The following is a 9,237-nucleotide window of genomic DNA, read 5'->3' on the forward strand; positions in this document are numbered from 1 at the left end:
AAACACGTTTGTCAGACAAGGTGGTAGTTCTTGGCAGGTCAACATCACTCTGGAACTCCAAGCAGTGCATTAGTGAGACCGTCCAGATTTCCCACAAAGTAGATCTTCAAAACAGAAAAATTGATTAATCGATTAATCGCCCCCTGGGAGATGTTGCAAGCTGTAAACCTCTCCAGAACGTTCTCCCTGACCAGTCTGCTGGGTTTCTCAGGCCTCATGATGCTGTTGGGTCACTAATGTTCTCTAAACAGAACCAACACATTTTTACTGAGATTCAATTACATCTATTGTCCCTCCTGCACTTCACACTCATAATACTGTTTGTGTTGATCTTGACATAAAATAATAATAAAAACGTTTTATGAATGTAACATGATAAAATGTGAAAAAGATCACAGAGTGTGAAAACTTGTGAGCTAGTATTGTTAAGTGCTGGTTTCAGCAATCTTGTCAAGTTGTAACACAGAAAACTGAGAATGACATTTGCTTGTTAAAGGGGCAGTACTATGTGCTTTCCAGGCACTTGGTGCCATTTTAAAGTACAATCAAGTAACTATGTTGCTTTCTGTTGTTATGAAAATGCTGTACACAAAAAGTACGACTTGAAATTGGGCCTCTGTCACTTTAAAAATTCCTGCTCTTTCTGAAACTCTGCCTTCAGGAAGTCATCACAACATGGCTCCTCTATTAAGCCTTTAAAAACGTTTTACCAGCATTGTGCTGAGAAGTAGATTATATAATGAGCTCAGCAGATGTGCAGTTCCACCAGGTGTCTGCTAATTGCTGATGGATAGTCTGAAGGAGCTGAGTGAGGGTGTTGTGGGGGAGAGCTGCTCTGGGAGGTGGAAGCTTGGAAGCTGCAACTCAGAGGAGCTTCATTTTGTAAATTTTAGAACCAAAACCTGTTCTGAAGATGAAACCTTTGAAGTGTTCTTGCTGCTCTCGCAGATAAATTTGGTTCTGCATAGGGCAGAACTGACATGGACCGTACACTTTTCTATCCTGGAGCTTTAGCGACAAAAACATGTGCTTAATGTCTGGTTTTGGACATTACAGATAATGAAACCCTGAATGTAAAAACATCTTTTGACTAAAGTCTGAAAGCGTCCAACCACTGTCTAAACCTGCTTATCTCTGCAGGGATACCAATGCCTACCTCCAGCGGTCAATGGAGGAGGTGTACAGTCTGGACTGACACACTCACTCATGCCTAGGGCTAATTCAGACAGAGCAGTTAACCTAGAAGGCTTGTTTTTGGACTGTGGTAGGAAGCTAGAGTACCTGGAGAGAACCCACACATCCACAGGGAGAACATGCCAACTCCGTGCTGAAAGACTCCAGGATGGATTTAAACCTCAGTGCAGACCTGCTCCGAACATGTCAAATAAAAACTTTAAGTCACTGGTAAGCCTGTCGCAAGAAGCAATTAATCAATTAATTATTTGATCAATTAAAAACTGTATGATCATTTCTATTCTGATGATTAATATTTTTTGAAGAGCAAATTAGTTTACAGAAACTTAATAATCAATTTTATTTATGGATTCGGTTGTGTGCAGATTTTTATTTCCTTTCTGTTATTGGTATTGGTTGTTGTGTTTTATATTGGATATTTAAAATATCTTCCAGTTCCAGTGTTAAGTGCTCTTTAATAAAATTAAAGTTTATTGGTCGTTGAGCAGGCAATTTTGCATTATTATGCCATTATCGATATGGTAATTGAAAATGGTTCCAAAACAACATATTATCATTTATCGTAATAATTTCTGGGACAATTTATCGTTCAGAAAAATGAGTTATTGTGACAGGCCTAGTCACAGGGCTGCCGAGTGTTTTTAAAAGTGTGAAGAGTACATTTGTAATATTTCAAAGTATGTAATCATACTTTCAAATGCCTTTAATCATGAAAGTATGATTAAAGGCACAGAAGTACTGGGAAGAGGCCCTTCAACGTTCTCAATGCGAGTTTCAGACATAACATGACCCCGAATGTGAGGTATGATGAGGTACTCCCTCTAATAACCAATTCTTGAGTCACTTTGTGAGACAGATACCGAACCACATGCTCAGCTTATATCCTCTCACTCCATGCATGTGATAGTCACTCAGCAGTGGACATCAGAGTCCTGCTGAGTCTCAGATCCAGGAGAAACAAGATGGTTTCCATCACAGCCACTGGATGTTGAATCAGCTCTTTTACCAGGCAACAACATTCAGGGGTGCATGGAAGATGGCCCAATAAGACTTCACTTGGGTGAGGTTTGTGACCATATGCCTATAGCTTTTCCTGTGCTGAGGTACTGCAGGAATATGGGCTGTCAGAATCCTTAAAGAAGGGCCATTTGCTCCCTAAAACTGGTGATGAGACAGGTTGGCCCTTAGGGAGAAACAGAGTTGCTGCTTCTCTCTGTCAAAGGGAGACAGTTAAGCTGGTTTGGGCTTCTGGTTAGGATGGTTTCTGGATGCCTTCTTAGGGAGGTGTTGCAGTTGAACAGATTAAGTCACATGGGCAGTGGAAAGCCTTGGACTGTCCAACATGAGTTGGAGGAGGAAGCTAGGAAGAGGGAGATATGCAGATCTTTGCTGAAGCGGTTAAAAGACGTTCAGGGTCCCTGCTAAAGGGGGCCATATGTAAAGTTACACAGTCAAAATTAACAGCAATAATTTGGTTTCTTTAGTCTGTCAGAAGACAAAAACAATCAGGGTTAATTTCTCAAAGACATATTTTTACCATTCATTTATAAATGTCACAGTTTCAAAGCTAAATATGTCTATACTTGCTTATTTAATACTACACTTACTAAGTAAATGTTTACTTTGAAACTGTGACATTTATAAATGAATGAATAACATGGTGATAATATGGCATTGAAAAATGAACCACCATTCTCATTTTCTCTTATGATCCAATGATTTATGGATTTTTGAATAAAAATCTGGCTTTAAACATTCTTATAAAAGACAACATAAATTAATTATCAAATAAATATATAAGTGTATGTACAATATATTTACTTGCCATGAACATTTCATATTCTACGAGATATTATTTGTAAAAGTGGAGTATACACTACTTTGAGTCATTTGTCAGGTGAAACTCTAACAGAAGCTAACATGTACAGGTTTCCTTATTTCCACTCTTGGGCTTACAGCCACGGAAAATAAATACCATTTCTGGGTTGGCTGCTTTGCAAACACCACTCAATTCTGTGAGAGATTAAAAGAAAAACTATGAGGGACAATGGTTTATCACTGATGTGAAATTGTGATTTTTAAACCACTTCTTGACCTTTATTTGGTAAGTTAAACCAGGCTCAGCTGGATGATGTGATAACATAGATAATCTAAAACAACAACAACAACAACAACAAAAAACATTGATGCATGTTTTAAGGACAATGTGAGGCTGGTATCACTCTCACAACACAAATTTAAATAAATTGAGTCAAACATCTCTCGCAGCGGCTTTTCACATCAACATTTGTGAGTATGTTACATGACATTTCAATAAAAGCCATTATTTATGGACTGGGGAGCAGCGAGTGTCAGCAAATATTGAAAAATTCAGACAATGGTTGGACTAAATGTATCATAAGAACCTGAACAAGCCTCCATGCTGGAAATAACTATTTAGCTTAAAAACTAAGCGCTTAACTATCATTGGGAGAAAAAAAGAGAAAAGTTTGGTTAAATTGGTAAACTAATCCAATGATTTATGGACTTTTTAGGTAAAAAATCCCAAAATCTCAGGAGGTCAAAAACAATATCCACACTTCTAGAATCTTTTCACATTTTGCCATGTTATCATCTCAAACTTTAATGCTTTAAAACAAATTTGGAAAGTATGACATACATTTGTCAACATGCAAAACTGAAGACAACACTTCAGCTTCACCTCACCTATGTGGTAAAACATGGAGGTGGTAGGTTCATGCTGTGGGGATGTTTTCCTTCAGCATGGATAGAGACGAGACAGAATTCAGTGGATTTTAGATTGAAGCATGTTAGAATAACCTAGTCAAAGTCCAGAGTTATATGTTTTAATTCAATCTTAAATGACTTGTGACAAGGCTTGATGTCTACAGACACTTCTCATCCAATCTGAACCAGAGCTATAGAGACATTCCCCAAAAATGCCACCAAAAGACTGACAAGAGGAAAAGTTGAAGAGGTCTTTAGGGTGTTTTTCTATCACTTACTTTTTGAGGAATAAAAAAGAATCTCTCTATCCGAGTTCAATGACTCTCTGGCAGGAAAATGTCCAAAGTATTCCCAAAAGTCCAAGGCGGGAAACTCGACCCTTCCTCGGTTGTGTATAAAAAGTATTCCGTTCAGCTCCGAGCTCTTACCTCCAAGCTCATTGTTCAATAAGAAGCAGCAGCTGACACACCGGGTTGGCAGTAAAACTTCTCCCGCTCCTCCACACACACTTTTATCCAATGTTTTGAATTTAAAAAAAGAGGCGCAGGAAACAGGGCAAAGGGAAAACAACTACTTTTGCTACCCGACCTTTCAACATCCACTCCCGCATCACATTTGCCGGACTCTGTCCTCACACAGCCGCTTACCTTCCGCTCAGTCCCGCATGATTCGTCACGCCACGTCCTGCTTGCAGCGTATCTCCGTCCAGCGGTTCACTTCAGTCCATCCAGCGAATCGTCTCCTCCCGGAGCAGAGCACGCGCTTCCCGGGCTGTCAGTGAGTAAGTAAGCACCTGAACGGACGTCAGGCAGCATCGTCACGCGCCCACACACAGAGGAACGCGCAGGGTAAGACAAATAAAGGAAAATTAATTTAGAAAGCGGCAGAACACCACAGTACCACTGTTTGGTAAAAACAAAATAAAGTAAGTGAATCCTTATTGGAAATGTTTATTTTATTTAAGTTACATTTTCAACAGGTATTGAAACTATGACAGTACAAAGAGTTTAAAGACAGCGCTGGACAGGTACAACACTGACCCCAGGTGGACACAGTTGAAAGCGCAACTTTTCTAAAAATCTGTGTTTTAATGTACGTAATTAATTATACACCTAATGATGTATCCGGTATTTCGGTTTAAAACCTTTGTATAAAGTATAAATTTGAGATTCTATTACCTCGTCAGGAACCATTAATGGAAAAAAAGCGTGTGTTTTAATTTAGTTAAAATGTATTACATTAAAATACAAGCCCCTTTTTGTTTCATGCTTTTACAGAAAAAAATATATATTTAAAATTTGGCTTAATTCTTTTTACCCCTGTAATATTTAAATGTGAAAAACAATGCACTTCTGACTTGATGTTTTTGGCCCTTTGGACCAAATGTTTGGACACCCTGACGTAAGATGTCAAGCTTCTTGTGTCACAGTTTGACCAGCAGAGAGCGCCCAAAAGCCTCTTATAGCTGGGCTCTCAAATATAGTTAAGTTGTTTGTTGAATTGCTCTATTTCAAAAATAAAACTCTAGAATCTGGCAGATCATGATAAAACTACTGTTCCAAAACTTTAGAACAGTAATATCCAGACTGAATTCAAATGATAAAATAAAACAGGAGGATCAGCGGCTCCACAATTTCATTTTTTTTTTACAATTTCCTCCTCCTTCTCTGAATTTATTTTTTCAGACTACGTGTTACTTTAAGCTTACAGCAACTGTCATCATATTCAGAGAAAGCTGAAAATACCAAACTGGCAATTACATCAGAAAATGAGAAAACAACCCAATAAATCTAATTGATTATTTTCAGTTTGGACAAATTTCTCTTGCAATTCTGTCATTCTTCTTTAACTTTTTTCTAAATTTCATTGTGTTTATTTTGTAATATATATTTTTATTGGTATAAAGTTGATTTTAGTTTTAGTAGGCTTTTGAAAGTCTCAGCTTACCTTTTTTTTTTTAACTAATATTTTATTTCATTTTAATTGTTGCTGGTCAAAATTTTGTGAAATGATATAATCCATGTTATTTTGTAGAACAAAAAACTTTTTTTTTTTTTTACTAACAAGTAAAATAAAGCTAGGCAATGAGTGGAGGATAAATCTTTCCAGTAAGACTGTACCACTGGCTAAGCAGGTGAGATACGTAAACTTGAAGCAACTGCATGAGCGAGGGCCCCTGATTCTGTTGACCCTCGACTTCTGTAATTACAAAAGGTGTTTTTTTCCCAAATAAAATTTCTGTAACCTATATTTTAACATCCTTTTATTAATTCTCCACAAGTCCCTGTTTGTTCTAGGTTGAGTCTGTGTTCATTTTATTATAATAGAGCGTAGATTTTTAAAAAAAAATTAAAACAGTAACATAAACAGGTGTTTCAAATGTTCGAAGATTCCTCCATTTATTAAGAACAAGTAGAAGCTGAGGACATTTTTGGATGCAAAAACAGATTTTGAAGTGGAGAAATATAATATAGCAATAAACCTCTCTGAATCTGCTTCTTGTAGAAAAGGAAGTTCAGATTTTTGCTTAAAATTTATTTGCCCAGACTTGAACTTCTCAGTCCTCTGCTCTGTGTCTGCAGTGTTCCTCTGACGTTTTCCTCTCCTGTTCTTCCTCTCACATCCATCAAACCGTCCGCTCACTCACCAGTGCTTTGTGTTTCTGTCTTCACCTGGAAGGATTCCCAGCAGCTCCAGCTGTGGGTTTGCTCACTCTGTCCCTTGTATCAAACAAGACGAGCCGAAACAAAAAAGGAAAAAAAAAAGGTGAATAAAAGCAGTGTTGCTAAGCCAGACCAGCTGGCTTTGGAGAGCGGGGCAGCCCGAGCTGGGCAGCGTTTGGGTCTGACTTTTCTGCAAAGTGAGCAGCTGAGGTAGTCCACAATCCAACACCCCATCCCATGCCCTCCGACACATACACAGTCAGACACACACACATTCACACACCCTGTGACCTCCTGCGTCCCAGCTCAGTGCATGTCTGTGGAAAAGCGCGCTCACCTGTTGCTGTCACTTGCAGTATATTTAGCTGTAAGGTGTCACTGATGCAGTGTGTGCGTGGGCGTGTGTGTGTGAGTGTGTAGAGGAGAGAAAAATGTGTTGCTGACACTCAGGGGCCCTCTGTGGTCTTGGTGCGAGAGCCCAGGATTACTGCTTCTACACTGTAAATCATGACATTTTAATGTTTAATTGAAAACAGAGGAATGAATCTAAGGTGCTAAGACTCAGTTAAACTAAGTCTAGTGAATTTTTGGCTGTGTAGTAAATTACAAAGTTGACTTTGATTAAATGAATTAAGTGGTTTTAACTTTTTCTTATACTTGATTTAAGTATTGAGGTAAAAAGGTTTTAAGAATGAACTTATTTCATTTGAAGTCATGTGAAAGGGTGACACGGGGATTTGCCAGGAAGAGGTATCCCATAGTGCATTGTGCTACCACCAACAGCAACTAATTTAACTATTTTTTTATTTGTTACAATACTTAATTTTAAGATGTCTAAGGTAAAAATGTCGACTCCAAAGCTTCATTTGCAGTCAGTTCATCCACAGTGAGCCGTTTTCAGAGCAGTGCAGCTTCCGTTGCCTACATTTGAATACATTAAACTGCACCATGAGAGAGTTATGTTCATTTTCATCACCACCTGGTTATGTTTGCTTTACTGAAAGAAAAAGCGAGCAAACTATCACTGCTTGTTTGTGTTTTCTGTTAGAGAAACAAATAAGAACCAGGACCCAGGAACTGCTTCAATCAAGTTATAAAAAAAAATGGACTTCAAAAAGCTTTGGAGTTTATTTACAAAAAACTTAATTGTTTAAACAATTAAAAAATCCTCAGTTTAACTAAGTTAATTTAAGTTAAGGTGACTAAAATTGCACAGGTTTATCAGTTAATTTTGTGAAAACAAACAAAAAGGCGGCAACGAGTTTGCATATATTTTTTAAGTAAGGAGAACTGCTGAACCACTGTTTTACAGTGGACAGACCGAGCCTGCCAGCATGTCGGAGGTATCGGCGCTCCGAGCATCTGCTAGCCGGAGGATTACACTCAGCTGTCCCGTCCTGTCAGGCCCGGCAGACGGAAAGAAAGAGGCAGGCGGAGGGATCGGGGATCGGCTGACTCTGACGGTCTGATTCCAGAATACACTTAGAGACTCATTTGTAAAGTTGAGAAGAAAAAAAACTTTAAATAAGCAAATCTTTCCACACCAAAAAAATAAATAAATAAATGTAGCGATATCTGGCCTTCAGTTTGAGTTTCTTATTTCAGAGTGGGTGGGAACTTTATTGCCCTTTGCCAGAATTTTTGGTTTCCCCGTACGGCCCATTAAAACCCCCTAGCTGTCCTGAGGACGCCGGTGTCCACTGACTAAAATATTGTCCATTTAAGTTATTAAAGATGCAACACAAGCCATCTGAGTACATAATAAAATGCCATTTAAGGAAACCTCAGATCTTAACCACAAGGTCAAAAAGGACAGCAGACCAGCTGCTTTTCCTGGATGTTTCTCCCGGTTGTTGACTGTCGCCTCATGCTTGCTCATTCTGCTTAAGCATTCCGCATCTTTTTCCATAAAAAGAATTATGTAATTATGGCATTTCAGTTGCACTATTTTGGACTTTTCCATATTGAATTAATAAACAGAGTTCTCAGGGGTTTTGTCTTTTTAAATGAAACAGTCACACAGCATCACAGATCCTCCACTGTACTTCTTGATGTCAGGCGTTTTCCCCACCTGTTCAGCCACAGTCTTTGGAGAGTTAGTTAGTTTTCCCATCTCAGAGTAAAACTCATTTTTTAATGTATTTTTTTATTATAGGAAAGAACAGTTTTTTTTCTGGCATCACTCCCAAACGACCTGCTGACATGTAGATAGCGTTGAGTGGTTGCTATCAAGATAAGTGTCCAACAGTGAACTTTTGAGATTTTCTACTTTCTCTCCTTGTTTCTTGCCATGTTCTGCCCTGCTTGTCACAGTTCCTGTTGCTTTCAACAGAACGGCCCGGTTCAGTTTATGTCTGTCGGATTCCAGTCTAGACTTTGACTTTTTGAGAAAATCCTGAATCTCTGGATCCTCTGGATTTTCAGCAAGAGAGCCAAATTCATCCTTCCATCGGTTACACACTGCAAAAACACAAAATCCTACTGAGTAATTTTCATCTAGTTTCTAGTTATAAATATCTTCGCGCACTTGAAACAGACTAAACTAACTTTCAAGTAACTTTCAAGCAAGATATAGGAGCTTGTATGAATTCCATAACTTCTTTATATTGATTAAAAATTACTTGTTCCATTGGCAAATTATTTCACTTAGAAC

The 9,237-nt window shown here is 38.4% G+C and overlaps 1 protein-coding gene across 1 annotated transcript in view; it reads right to left on the reverse strand.

Moving 5' to 3' along the window:
* The window catches only part of mef2ca (myocyte enhancer factor 2ca), a 34,757-nt gene extending 27,961 nt beyond the window's left edge, over positions 1-6,796 (reverse strand). Inside the window, exons 1-2 of the mRNA XM_032570466.1 lie at positions 6,569-6,796; positions 4,569-4,714 (exon numbers count right to left, since the gene is read on the reverse strand). The gene's annotated coding sequence lies outside the window, so the exon portion shown is untranslated. The remainder of the gene's footprint in view (positions 1-4,568; positions 4,715-6,568) is intronic.
* Positions 6,797-9,237: the final 2,441 nt, after the last annotated feature.

Source organism: Xiphophorus hellerii, chromosome 8 (assembly GCF_003331165.1).
Source record: "Xiphophorus hellerii strain 12219 chromosome 8, Xiphophorus_hellerii-4.1, whole genome shotgun sequence".
NCBI lineage: Eukaryota > Metazoa > Chordata > Actinopteri > Cyprinodontiformes > Poeciliidae > Xiphophorus > Xiphophorus hellerii.